The sequence below is a fragment of the Cebus imitator genome, unplaced genomic scaffold (assembly GCF_001604975.1).
Source record: "Cebus imitator isolate Cc_AM_T3 unplaced genomic scaffold, Cebus_imitator-1.0 Scaffold23, whole genome shotgun sequence".
In the NCBI taxonomy this organism is placed as follows: domain Eukaryota; kingdom Metazoa; phylum Chordata; class Mammalia; order Primates; family Cebidae; genus Cebus; species Cebus imitator.
Window position 1 is genome coordinate 9,834,908 of NW_016107338.1, and position 15,593 is coordinate 9,850,500.

At 35.8% G+C, this 15,593-nt stretch overlaps 1 pseudogene; it reads left to right on the top strand.

Annotated features, from left to right (window-relative positions):
* Positions 1-2,647, top strand: part of LOC119470122 — an 11,798-nt pseudogene extending 9,151 nt beyond the window's left edge.
* Positions 2,648-15,593: the final 12,946 nt, after the last annotated feature.

The following is a 15,593-nucleotide window of genomic DNA, read 5'->3' on the forward strand; positions in this document are numbered from 1 at the left end:
TTTTTTTTTGTATTTTTAGTAGAGATGGGGTTTCACTATGTTGACCAGGATGGTCTCGATCTCTTGACCTTGTGATCCACCCGCCTCGAGCACTCCTTTCTATGGATTGGGCCAGGACTAGACTTTACCTAAGACCGGATCCTTGCTTGGCAGCTCTTTTCTCTTCTCTATCCTGCTGCTCTCCCTCACTTACCAGTTTTTTCTAAGGAGTCCCTCAATAAACCACATGTACCCAAATCCCTGTCTCAGATTCTGCTTCCAGAGAATTTTATCTAAGTCTACCTACTTCCATAAAACTGAACATGAGAGGTGAGATCCTCTTCTCAGGTACTTACATTACTTACATGGCTTAGATCTGTGTCCCTACTCAAATCTCATGTCGAATTGTAATTTCTAATGTTGGAGGTGGGGTCTCGTGGGAGGTGATTGGATCATGGAGGTGGTTTCTCATGGTTTATTAACACCATCTCCCTTGGTGTTGTCATAGTGAGAGTGAGATATTACAAGATCTGCTTGTTTAAAAGTGTGTAGCACCTCCCCCCCTCACTGTTCCTCCTGCTATGACCATATAAGTGCTGGTTCCCTGTTTGCTTTCTGCCATGATTGTAAATTTCCTGATGCCTCCCTAGAAGCTGCTATGCTTCCTGTACAGCCTGTGGAACCATGAGCCAATTGAACCTCTTTTCTTTATAAATTATCTGGTCTTGGGTATTTATTTATAGCAGTACAAGAATGGACTAACACAATACTGATATATTTTATGCACGATAGGAAGAATATATATTCAGTCCAAAACTTTGAAAAAGACTTAAAAACAGAAAATAAAAAATATTAAGAAATCCAAAAGTTGGCCGGGTACAGTGGTTCATGCTTGTAACCCTAGCACTTTGGAAGGCCGAGGTGGGTGGATCACATGAGATCAGGAGTTTTAGACCAGCCTGTCCAACGTGGTGAAACCCCATCTCTACTAAAAAAAAATACAAAAATTAGCTGGGCTGGTTGTAGGTACCTATAATCGCAGCTATTCAGGAGGCTAAGACAGGAGAATCACTTGAATTCAGGAGGCAGAGGTTGCAGTGAGCAGAGATCGCACCACTGCACTCCAGCATGGGTGACGAAGTGAGACTTTGTCTCAAAATAAAATCAAAGAAAGAAAGAAATCCAAAAGTTGGCTATCTGGAGTTATCAACAAAATTGATAAATCCTAAAATGGATTAAGAATATAACATAAGAATACGTTTGTTAGCTTACTTCTTTCTGCCTGTGGTCACCACCAAGGGAGAATCACTGAAACCTCTCTTCCTATTGCTGCTGTCATGTCTAAATGAGTCTCCTAAAGAGCTGCAGCAGCTCTTCACTGGAGGTTTGAGATTTGATATGACTGATAAGACACTGAGGAGCCATTCTGAGCAATGGGAAATGTTCACAGACTCTGTGGTCATGAGATATCCCAACATCAAGTGCTCCAGGGTCTTTGGGTTTGTCACCTATGCCACTGTGGAGGAGGTGGCTGTAGCCATGAATGCAAGGCTGCACAAGGTTAATGGGAGAGCTGTGGAACAAAAGAGGGCTGTCTCAAGAGAACGTTCTCAAAGACCAAGTGCCCACTCAACTGTGAAAAAGGTATTTGTTGCTGGCATTACTGAAGACACTGAAGAACATCACCTGAGAGATTATTTTGAACAGTATGGAAAAATTGAAGTAACTGAAATCATGACTGATTGAGGCAGTGGTAAGAAAAGGAGCTTTGCCATTGTAACCTTTGATGACCATGACTCCATAGATAAAATTGTCATTCAGAAATACCATCCTGTGAATGGCCACAACTGTGAACTTAGGAAAGCCCCAAAACAAGAGATGGCTAGTGCTTCACCCAGCCAAAGAGATTGAAGTGGTTCTGGGAACTTTGGTGGTGGTTATGGAGGTGTTTTGGTGTAATGACAATTTTGGTTGTGGAGGAAACTTCAGTGGTCATGGTGGCAGCTGTGGTGGTGGTGGATATGGTGGCAGTGGGGATGGCTATAATGGATTTGGTGATGGAAGCAATTTTGAAGGTGGTGGAAGCTACAATGTGTCAGAGACCAGGGGGCCAATGCGAGTATGGAGGCTGTGAAGGCCCCAAGCTCTGGAGGCCCATACCATTTATTGGTACACAACGCAAAGCAAGAATGTGGTAAGGGTTTGGGGGAGATAAGGGAATGGTGGTCAGGATGGTGAGCTAGGGCGGTTTGGCATTTCTTTTGAGGCATATAGAACAAATTCTATTCTAGATTTATTCATTAAACAAGCTAGAGGGGTCATAGATAGGAGCCAGCAAGTCTGGTCACATTCTTGTGCTTCCAAGTGGCATTCCTCCCTTGAGCACAGGGTATGGCATTCCATAAGCTCTTTCTTTCTGCACCAGATAAGCAGGTCATGCCACTGTCTTCCTTCCAGCAACAATAATTTTGGCAATTACAACAATTAATCTTCAAATTTTGTACCCATGAAGGGAGGAAACTTTGGAAGCAGAAGCACTGGCCCCTGTGGTGTTGGAGGCCAATACTTTGCCAAACCACAAAACTAAAGTGGCTATGGCAATTTCAGTAGGAGCAGTGGCTATGGGAGGGGTAGAAGATTTCAGTTACTACCAGGAAACAAAGCTTAGCAGGAGAAGAGAGCCAGACAAGGGACATGGAAGCTACAGGCTACAATAGATTTGTGAACTCAACCAAGCACATTGGTGGTAGGGCCTAGCTGCTACAAAGAAGACATGTTTTAGATAAATACTCATGTGTATAGGCAAAAAACTTGAGGACTGTATTTGTGACTAATTGTAATAACAGGTTATTTTGGATTTTCTTCTGTGGAAAGTGTACAGCATTCTAACAAAGGGTTTTAATGTAGATTTTTTTTTGCGTCCATGCTGTTAATTGCTAAATGTAACAGCCTGAACATGACACTAAATGTGTCTTTAAAAAAGAGGATAGAACATAAATCACCAGTATCAGAAATAAAAAGATAGATTATCACTATAAATTCTACAGGCTTGAAAAGGATAATAAGATACCATTATTAAAATTTTATACTAAAAATATGACCACTTAAATAATATGAATAAGTTCTTTGAAAAATGCAATTTACCAAAATCAATGCAGATTAAACAAAAATATTATAGTCCCATATCCATTTCTAAAATTAAATTTAATGTCAAAAAATTCCACAGTGTAAATTAGATTCAGATGGTTTCACTGATGAATTCTATCAAAGATTCACTGAAGAAATAACACAAATCTTACACAAACTCTTATAAAAAACAGGAGGGAACACTTTCCTACTTGTTTGTGAGGCCACCAAAATTCTGATCCTAAAACCTAACAAAGAAATTATATTAAAAAAATTAGCCTACCAATACTTTCCATGAACAAAGACATAAAAATCTTTGAAAAATTAATGCATTGATTCCAGCAATATATAACAGTAATAATATACAGTGACAAAGAAGGGTATATCACAAAAATGTAAGATTGGTTTAACAAGGCCCACCCTTACAACTTGTACTCAACAGTATAATGAAGGTCCTAGCCATTACAATAAGAAAAAAAACAGATGGCAGTTGGAAGAATAAAGATTGGAAGGAAGAAGTAAAACTATCTCTGTATTCATTTTTTTTTCTTAAAGTATATGTTTTCTCATTTATTTTACCAAGGTTGTGTGTGAAATAAACCAAAATATTTGAAATGAACCTTGAGTGTAGATAAACTTGCCTTCTGAGTTAGCGTTTTTAATTTCACAGGAATTCTGTTGTAAGTTATTCTAATTATGCTTATATAACTAAACCTAGGCAAAATTGTAAGACAAGAGAAATTTATTTTAGTTCCTTCCTATCTTTGGGGGTTTTAAGTATATCTTTCATCCATTCTGATGCCTCCCTATGTCTCCTAATCACATGTTGCCCAGAGATAATATACCATTCCAGTATATTTTTCTTCAATAATATTTCATTCTTCAAAATCACTTCTCTTATCTATTTTTATCACAAATATATATATTCTCCCAGTGTTTCAAAGCTCTAGTCATAATTGTCAGAGGAATACATCTCAAAAACTGTTTCAAACCAATATATATACAGTTAAGGTGTTGTCTTTCCCAAGGATATTTGTATTGGAAGAGCATATTTATAAACAATAATAGCAGAATTAAGATACCAGAGAGACTATAGGATAGAGGATACAAACATTTAATATAGTAATTTCACATAATATGGAAGACTAGGCACCTAGTTTGTCCTTCTTTAAGAAAACAGTTCTAGATTATGTGTTCCAGAAATCTTAAAAGCATCACTGAACTACAGATGCTTCTTATAATAGGGTTATTTCCTGATACACCCATTGCAAGTTGAAAATATTGTAAGTCAAAAATGCATTTAATACACCTAACCTACCAAACATCATGACTTACCCTAGCCTACCTTAAACAACAGGTAGGTGCTAAAACAATTACATTAGCCTACAGTTGGGCAAAATCATCTAAGACAAAACCTATTTTATAATAAAGTATTGAATATTTTATGTAATTTATTAACTAATGTACTGAATATGGAAAACAGAATGGTTGTGTGGGTACTCAAATGGTTTCTACTGAATGCACATCACCTTTGCACCACTATAAAGTCAAAAAATTATAAGCAAATCATTGTAAGTTGGGGACTATCAGCACAAGAAAGTAAGGAAGTCTCAGATCAGGGACTAAAAGAGGAAGGGAACTTAGAGAAGTAAGTATAGAATTTTAGCCAGTTTTCTTTCTGAGTCTATTTGCTAACTTGTGTAAATTTGAGCCTTGGTTATCCTGAATCTACAGAGCCCACAGAGCAGGAAACAAAGACAAGGGCTTTCAAAAGGTGGTAATTTAATAGTTCATCCCCTACTTCAAAAGAGCTGAGGCATCAAAGTTCTAAACAATCAGTAAGCATGACCTGGAAATAAACCCATTTTTTTTCCTGTCCCTGAGGTCTAAAAAGAAAATATCCTTGACCTTTAGCAAAGAGTACAAGAGGTAAAAATAGCTGCTGAAAATTTGGAATCACAAGATGGTCCTCACACAAATTTGTAGCACAAATTCACAGAAACTGTGTTACCAAAAACCGCAAGTTAAGAATTTAAATTAAAGTATCCCCAACTTGTAGTGCTTTCATATGGCTGGTCAGAAACAAATGCAGATTTAATCTATAGCATCCCACCATCATCTCAAGCTTCAAAGACTTCAAAGAAATGAAACTCTAAGTAAAATGAACAACTCACAAGAAAAAACAACAAAATATACAAGTGAACAAAGAGCACTGTGAGCAATAAACAGCAGAAGCAAGAGCTACAAGGAATATGTCTTTATGTATTTCACATACAAGCTATAAATTAAAATGTTTACTATGTTTAAAGAAATAAAGGATAAGCTTCAAAGTATATGCCAGTAATAAAATATTACCAAAAACATACCCAGCAATGGGTATAAGGTAATATATGCTGATCAAATTAGTTTTATCCTAATAATTTGGGATTGGTTTATACTAAAATATTAGTTAATGTTATTCACATTAACATGTTAAAGGAGAAATTTATATGATAATCTCAATGCATGCAGAAAAGGCGTTTGATAAAATTTAACATTCATTTATAATAAAAACATCTAGTTAACTAGGAATAGAAGGAGCTTCCTCAGTTTAATTTAAAAATAAATAAAACTAAAGAAAATATTATATCTTGTGGTTACTTATTCAAATAATTTTATCTAAGATTAGGAACAAAACAAGGATTCCCATTTCTATTTAACATTACACTGTATATACTAGTCACTGAAGAAAATCAAGAAAACATATAAAAAGAATAAGAATTGAAAGAGGGATAATACTATCATTGCTTTCAATTAGTACTGTTAATATGTAGAAAAGATTCAAATTGAACTACCAATAAATTTTTTAAAGGAATGTAAATTTAACAAAAGTTGCCAGATACCAACTCAACAGAAAACTCTATTTCATTTCTATATTGCTGCTAGAGTTAGCAAATAACACACATACTCTTTCTCTCTTTCTTTTTCTCTTTCTCTCTCCCTCTCTCTCTATATATATATATGTATATTCCATCCACATGTATTTTTAATGGAAAATACCTCTGTATTAATCTAACAAAATATACAAAACTTTTAAGAAACAGTAGAACCAGAAGATCCTATATTATAAAGATATCTGTTGTCCCCAATTTGATATACAGAATCCATGAAATCTTAATTAAACCTCTGAAATATTTTGTTTAAAAAGTCAAAAGTGACAATCATATTCTAAAATGTATATGGAAGAACAAAGAGCCAAAAGTAGCCAAAACACTCTTGGAGAGGATGAATGAGTTTGGGGGGTTGCCTATCAGCTCCCAAGACACTAATAAAGCTACAGTTCTTAAGATCGTGTAGTATTAGTGCTGGATAGACAAATAGATCCATGGAACAGAATTAGAGCCCAGAAATAGACACTGGCATGTATAGATACTAGATATATGACAGAAGTGGTATTGCAGATGACAGAAAAATGATGAATTTTTCAATAAATGGTACTGGATAAAGTATCTGTATGTGAAAAAATCATATTGAGTCTCTACCTCACACTGTAAACAAAATAAAATTCTGGGAGAATCAAAGATCTGAAAGTAAGAGGCAAAACCAGTCTTTAAAAGATAATATAGGAAAATATCCTCATGGCAACAGAGTACAGATGGATTTCTTGAACAAAGTACAGAAAGACAAACAGGTGAAAAGTTTGAAAATTTAAACTAAATTAAAATTTAAAATTTTAGATAAGTTTCAGATCTTCAAAAGATAACATTAAAAAGTGCAAAGACAAGTTACAAATTAGTAGAAAATATTTGTAGTATATGTTAAGATCTAAAATCTAGAGTATATAAGAGCTGCTACAAATCAGTGGGAAATGACAAAATAGTAGATAACTGCACAAGACACTTGACCAGACCTTTCACAAAAGAAAGTCAAATGGCCTATAAACATATGAAAACATGCCCAACCTCATTAGTGATTAAGAAAATGCAAATACAATCTATCAGATTGACAAAAATTTAGAAGTAGCCAAGGCCATGTGTTGCTGAGCATTAGTCTTAATGGGAACTCAGCTGTGCTGGTGGGAATGTAAATGGACACAAAAACAGTTTGACAGCACTGCATACAGAAAAAAGGTATTTGTTTTTCCCTTGTACTCATCAGGAGACATACAGAACATTCATGGAAACATTGTTAATAATAGCCCCTGTATTAGTCAAGATTCTCCAGGGAAAGGGAGCAAATAATATGTAGTACAAATTGTGTGTGTGTGTGTGTGTGTGTGTGTGTGTGTGTGTGTGTGAACGCGCGCGCGCCTGCGCACGCACGCACATGTGATTTCGACCATAATGCAGAGCTATAAGACAATGCCCAAATTCTGGGCCTTCCAGATAAAAGGTCTATAATAAAACAAACAAAAATCATTACCTTGTCTAATTAAAAATATATAAAACCAAGAGCTATGAGTTCTAGCTATGCATGTAAATGCTATACATATGTTTTTAAATTTAACAATGATAGTAATCAACCAACAATGTAAAGAAACTGGTACTCATTTGTTGCTGGCAGCATTGCTAGTTGATACAATCATTCAGTGGAATAGTTTTAACCATATTAGAAATATGAAATGAGATATTAAAATATTGCCATTCTTTGACTCAGATTTCTACTTTGGGAAATTTAAGGTTATTTAAGAAATAATTTTTAAAGAGTATAACAAAGCAGTGTGTAAAATAATGTTTAAGGCAGAAATATTTATAAAGGCAAACTTAAAACATTCAGATTCCTTGCTCTTTATAAATTCTCGAAGTAGTCTACATTACTTACAAAAATAACATTATAAATATATACCTTGTGTTGGTATATGGATATATTAACATCAAATGAACAACCAGACTAAACATAAATTCACATGTTGTTTGTATGAATAAAAAGATCCTCAGAAGCACTGAAAATATCAGAGAAATTTAAAGTAATGTAAATAGTTGTGTTACGCTTATATGAATGTTCAATGACATGATTATTATTTTTAAAATAACTGGGTATATATTTAATCTTAAGGAATATATTTAATGATGGAATTTCAGGCAGCATTATAGACAGATGGTGAAACTATTTGTGTAGGAGGTGGGGTGGGTAGGGGAAAGGGGGACCTAGAATCTCACCACATGGAAGTTTCTATAATCAGAGGGTTTTCTCTGGGTTGTGCAGACTATGGAACCAAAAGGCAGGCTCATACAGAAGACTTCTCAAAGGGGAAAAAAGAACTGAAAGGACTATAGTTAGAAAAATGGGATTGTAAATTAATTTCCCTTTAGGATGTAAGCTGCTTTTCTTTTCTTTGTTTCTTTATTTGTGTTTAAAGCAATTGCAACTTAGTGATTTGCTACAGTATAAGAGAGAGGCTATTTTCCAGAGAGTCTGAGTTCTGTGTCCTTGTTCTGACTAATTTGTTTGATTTCTACACTGAGAGAAATGTAGAATGTGGAGAAATATGGATAGTGTAACAATGGAAGAAGCTTATTAATTAACTGGCATCCAGTTCCTTTGATGGCAGCAACATTAAGGTGGCTCCCTTCTCAGAATCTTGTCTCATTTACTGAAGACATAAAAGAGGAATGCTGTGCCATTCTGAACCAAATACCAGCATAAAAGAAGGTGTTAGGGAGCAAGAGGAGAGGGCTGCATGGCTGTTGCAGCTTTCAGATGAAAGCATATTAGAAACAAAGAAGAAGGCACCATTTCCTTAAGCTGAATCTATAAAGGATGAGTGTTCTGCTCAAGAGAAAGTGCAGTGCAGCTGAAAGTGTGTTGTGCATCCAAGAACACTATGACCTCAACAGATCACTTCTGTATTTCAGTTTCTCCAGTTATAAAACAAAATGAGAAATAACTCCCTCTCTCTACTATCACTCCACACCCCCACCCTTCATACATCTGGAATATATTATGATTTCAGATTAGAGAAATCAGTATTTTATTTTAGAACATGATGTGTATAAGTTGTCCCTGCCATTAAGGAGTTTATTACATTTTAATTAGTACTGCCTTCTGTTTTGTACATTAAGTTATGTGACTTCTACTCAAGTGTTTTGTTGAGAGATCTTCAAGTCACAAAGAATGATAAGCAGTGAATAAATTTTTAAACTTAATTTTCCATGTTATTAAAATTATAATAAATATGTCACAGACAATCAGTTGTTACTTTTAAGCAGCTCATGATATTTTTTTAAAAAAAAAGCTTTTAGTATCACAAGGTCTACAATGCAATCTCCCCAATAAGATCACTTGATATCAAGTTGCTCAACTGTGCACATGGCCTTTCAAATAGAATGCCATCTCTTAATGCTGTGGACTGCCATGCAAGTATTCGTAACTTGGTATTAAATTTCATACACATTATTTGAGAAGTCTACATAATACCAACAAAATAATTTTCTAAAAACCGAATTATCTTATTTCCAGGTATATCTTGATGTATTTTTAAAAAAACTGTAGTATCAACAAATCCTTTTGGAATCTAAAGTTTAGATAATGTCACAAACCATTCAAAGGAATTAGGAAATCTTTCCAGCAGCTGTTCTTCCATTTTCTCTGGCAGCATCAGGTGGCAAGGACAGGCAGTAACCAAATCCATTTAGTGTTAAGTGTGACTCTAACACTGATGACCTTACTGAAACAGTTGAGTCTGACGCTCTGAAGAATGATTAGGTAGGGAAGCCACATAGCAGGCTGCACATACCACCTTACCAAAGAGCTCATTTAGAAGATAGTTTGAAATTTTGTTGGAATAAGAATTTGCAGGTAGGAAGAACAGCTCAGGAAAAAGAGCACTGGAATGGGACAGATCTGGATTCAAATTCCAGCTCACCACTTACAGCTTCAACCCCTCCAAGCCTGTTTACTCATCTGTAACATGAAAATACAAGCAATATCAATTTCACAGGGTTGTTTGGGGATTAAAAAGATATAAACATCCTATTTAGCATAAAATAGAAGGTCAAGAAATTAGTTCCCATCTTTCCATTCACCTGCATCATGTGTCATGCTGGCCCTTCTTATTACATTTTCAGTTCATTTTCAATTATAGCACCCTTAAATTCTTTACAGGCTAGTAATGAGGTGCAACTGATAATATTGGGCTTTGTGTTACTGAAGCAAGGACTGGGTATAGAGTTTCCCTGGTGCTGCTTAGCACATTACCCAGACGTTCTATAAGGTTATGGTCCTGTGGCATTGTGTGCAACATACAATAAACAATCCACCAACGTGTTTATGTCATCTTGTATGGGTCTTTTGTTTTAGTTAGTTATCACTGCTCTCAAGTTTCGTGTTGATAATCTATAGATAATCTCATTAGAATTCATAGGAAAAAAAGAACACTCGTAGCCATTAGAGGTTCTTAATGCAACCTACCTCATTAGTGAGAGGATATGAATCAGGCAGGGCATCATAAATTCTGATGACCATCCCAAAATGATCCTTGGGACCTTTCTGTAATAAAGTAGGCAGGCCAGACCTATTTAACAAAACACTAAGTCTCCCTATAATGCTGGGTGAATATCATCTGCAAGTTACATGCCACTTTAATTCAGAGGACCACTAAAATTACAAGTTGGAATATAGACATTGAAACAGAAATTTTCTTTCACCCTTCCTTCCTCCCCTTTCTCTTCTTCCTATTTCTTTCTTTCCATTTTATCTTTTTATGGAAAGAACAACAGGCTATGACAAAAACATACATACTGTAATAAGATGAACAATTAGAGATAGGATATACAATCAAGAAATTTCTCTGGGTTTATGCCAAGAGATAGACATCAAAACAGACAACAAAATAATCCACAACACTGATTTTTCACTTACCCAGACTGATTAAAAGTGGCAAATGAGGAATGAAGTTACATTGTTAAGCCGTTAAATTTGAAAAAAAAAAAAAATGCAAATACTGTAATTATGCAGGTGAACCAAAAAAATGTAAGATGCAATGTATCAAAGCCAGAAATCATTCAAAGTAGGCAAGCAAAGAAAATAAATAAACATTAAGCATAGTGAAATACAAGAGACCAACTCTACTGAAACCATCTCCCACTCAAACAATTAAATAAAACATTCATTTATAAATAGCTGGCTACCAGAGACACCGAGAAACCTAGCTCCGTGTAGTTGCCTTAACTCAGGGTGTACAGCAGATAAATGAGCCTGAAAAAATAAATAAATAAAAGAAGGTCCCAGGGGCCTGAGACTAATTCCCTACCTAGTGCTAAATGGTGCCACAAAATTTGTCTTTATTAAATGCTTTGGCTCAACATTTTTGAAGGATCCGTTTACAGCAAAGTAAGAGATATTGCACAATATCAGAAACTTGCTCCTGATCATTAGTCAACCTTAGGCCAGAAAATTCCAGCTTTCTTCCCTAAAGACAGACACTATTCTGAAACATCTGACTTCCCAGATCTCCCATTAAGAATATAAAGTTTCTTAGCCGTAGCTTTCCATGTACCACAATTTTGGTTAATACTCATCAGGACAGAATTTCACAAAATAGATGTGCCAAGAATGCATGAGCAGAAGGGACCAGAAGTAAAGCAATTATATATCACTCATGGACAGGAGAAAGAACTTTTTTCTATACCAAAAGACATTTAACTAACCATGTGTTTGGCATGGCTCTGGGCCATAGAAACTAGAAGCCACAAATGGATAAATTACCTTGTTGTACAGTAAGACTAAAGTGAGGTCTTAAACTTCTTACTATATTATGGAAATTGTGGTTTGAAGAAGAGCGTCACCTGCAGGAAGAGTTGCTACAAATAACACCTGCCTGTTACCAAATGCAAAAGAAATGTTGGTTACACATTTAGATTACAGCTGCAAACACAGAGAACAATCATATCTTCCCATTCAGAATATATTTTGTGGCTTAAAAACAGATTATACATGGCAGGAGGAATATTCACTTAGACAGCAAATTCACTCACTAAGATATCTATTTACAAATTGGTTGTGAAGCCCAATCATTTATTAAAGAAAGATGTATGCCCTGATTACTTGAAAGTGATAGAAGTTGTGCAGTGAACTTAAGATGTTTGAAAATTAGATAAAGACACTGATAACTTAAATCCAGCCAGATCTCTCTTTAGAGTAATAAGTGAAATTTGAAGTGTTGGAAACAATGTGGAGAAATTGGAACTTTGATACACTTCTAATGGGAGTATAGATAGGCACAACCACTTTGGAAAACTTTTGGGCAGCATCTCCTACAGCTGAATATACATATATCCTATGACTCAGTAGTTCTACCCCTAGGTATATACTTAATAGAAATACACATATATGTGCAGCAAAAGACATACATGAGAATGTTTGTAGCAGTACTTTTTCTAGTCCCCCCAATGTAAATAATCCAAATGCTTATCAACAGTAGAATGGCTAAATTGTAGTATAATCACACAATGGAATACTATACAGCAATGACAGTAAAAAAACTATGATTATATATAACAATGTTAATGAACATAATGTTCATTAATAATGTTAATGTTTATTAACAATATCAAATTTACAAGAGAAAAACAACCGCATTAAATAGTGGGCAAAGGATATGAATAGACACTTCTCTAAAGAAGACGTACATGCGGCCAACGAGCATATGAAAAAAAGCTTAATATAATTGATCATTAGAGAAATGCAGATCAAAACCACAGTGAGATACCATTTTCACAACAGTCAGAATGGCTATTATTAATAAAAGTTAAAAAAATAACAGATGCTGATAAGGTTGTGGAGAAAAGGGAATACATATACTGTTCATAGGAGTGTAAATTAGTTCAATCATTCCTCATTCCTCTTTGAGGAATCACCACACTGCCTTCCAGAAAAGTTAGATTGCTGCTTTTCACAAAAGCAGTGTGCTGATTCCTCAAAGAGCTAAAAGTAGAACTACCATTCAACCCAGCAATCTCATTACTGAGTATAGACCCAAAGAAACAGAAATCATTCTACCATGAAGACACATGCACCTAAATGTTCATTGCAGCACTATTCGCAATAGCAAAGACAGAGAATCAACCTAAATGCCCATCAGTGACAGATTGGATAAAGAAAATGTGGCACATATACACCATGGCATACTATGCAGCCATAAAAAAGGATGAGATCATGTCTTTTGTGGAAACATGGATGGAGCTGGAGGCTGTTATCCTTAGGAAACTAACGCAGGAACAGAAAACCAAACATTACTTCTTCTCACTTATAAGTGGGAGCTAAATGATAAGAACTTATCAGTGCAAAGAAGGAAACAACAGACACTGGGTCCTACTTGAATGAGGAGTGTGGGAAGAAGGAGAGGAGCAGAAAAGATAGCTGTTGGGTACTGGGCTTAATACTGGGGTGATAAAATAATATGTACAGCAACCCCTGCAACACGTTTATATAACAAACCTTCACATGTACCTCCAAACCTAAAATAAAAGTTTAAAAAACAATGTTCATAAACATAATGTTGATCAAACAAAGCCAGACACATGGAGTACATATTGTATAAGTTCATTTGTACAAATTTAAAAAATAGGCAAAACTAATCTATGATGTTAAAAGTCAGCATAGTGGTAACCTTTAGAGTTAATATTTGAAACGATTGTGATTGGGATTTGGGGGCTGGTAATAGTTTCTTTCTTGCTCTGCGTGCTGGTTACATGAGGTGTTCAGTTGTGAAAAATTCAATGATCTATACATTTATGATGTGTGTACTATTCTTTTTATCTGTTATACTTCAATAAAAAGTTAAAAAATAAAATCATAAACATTTATCCTTTATGTCAAGTTTAAATTATCCTCACGTATTACTATGCCTATAGCAAAGAATATAATCAGTGTTTGATTTTCAGGCAATGTTTGGTCTTTGACCAAGGTATAGATTAAAATTTCAAATACAGATATGCTTGAAAAATCACCATGTATTTCTAAAAGTGACATCATCAAACATAGACAAAAAATGAAATTGCTTTCTCATTTGTCATAAGCCTTCTGGCCTTTCTCATTTTCTACTTGTGGACTGAGCTGATATCAAGCAGATTCTATGTGTACAGAAGGAGTAGGGGTGGACTCCAGAACAAGCAAATATCAATAGTAGCCCTGATAAAAAATAAGAAACTGAGTAATAGAAACACCATTTGCTGGACATTCTGTTGTGAGGCTATAGATAAACCACATCTCACAAGTGAAATAAAGCAGATAATATTAATGCAATCACCTCCATGAGTTAGACTGTAAAAGGGATTTCACCTGAAATATTGAGACTCACAGACCTTTCAAGACTCACAGGCCAGGCAGGTAGTAATAGAAACAAATAAAACAAGTCAGATGAAATGCAGAGGGGACTGGTGGTGGGTGTGGGGAAACTATAGAACACCTAAGCAGTGGTTCTGAGTTTGTCTCCAGATTCGATGTATTAGGAACTAGGTAGACATTCAAATTACCTGGCCCCTAACCCAGAGCTATGAAATTAGAAATGCTGAGGGTGGGGCCCAGCAATCTAAGTTTTAACAAGCCCCTGAGTTGTAACAAGCTTGATTCTGAGGCACACTCAAGTATGAGAACCACTGATCTAGATGTATAATAATTGAAACAAAAATATTTTTAATCATGTGTGTTTAAAAAAATCATCTGACCAGATGTAGCCTACAGGCTGCCAATTTGTAACTCCTAATGAAATTCAAATGAAAAACAAAAACTTGAATTATTTGTATAATTATGTCAGTTCTCTATTTTCCTTTTTAAGATGAAGAAAGATAGTATGTGGTAAAGGCTGGGCCTAAGTTTTATCTTTCCCAGAATTCAGGCATATCTGGACATGCCTGGTATCTAGTGGGATGGGCCTTCTGGAATTCTACTTATAAGACAACTCAAGTAGCCTCCAGGAAATAACTCATCCCAGTAGAAGGACGAACCAAAGTACAGAGATTGTATTAGGACAGCAGATGGTGTTGAACACATCTCAGTACACATGATGTCTGCCACTCAGGTTTCTTCCAGCCCAGCCAGGAGGACTAATTTATTCTTTGAACAAATAGCTATTGAACACCTACCTCCTCTGTCCCTGAGTTCTGTTACCCTAGAGTGGCTGTAATATAAGACCTAGTAGAAAACTAAAGGAGTTGGTTTTTGTTAATTTTCTTAGGACATGGAGAGTGCAGCTTGTTTGTGGCATGAATATTGGTGCCAGGCAGCAGCCTTGGCTTCAGGACTTATCAACATCTTTGATGCCCTTGAAATTGAACTTTGAGCCTTGGAGGCCTGCTTGCACACATCAGCAACTGTAACAGTGGTGGTAGTGCCTTTAGTGGGCAGCGGGACATGGCTTGAAGGATTGGTAGCAGCTGCTTGTTTCAGGCAAAGAGAATTGCGAACCACATGGCAGCCAACAGACCTGTTCTAGGAGCACATATGAGACATCCCTGTGCATTTTTGGAGGATGAGAGCCCTCCGGGAGAGGTAGCGAAAATGCGAGTTTA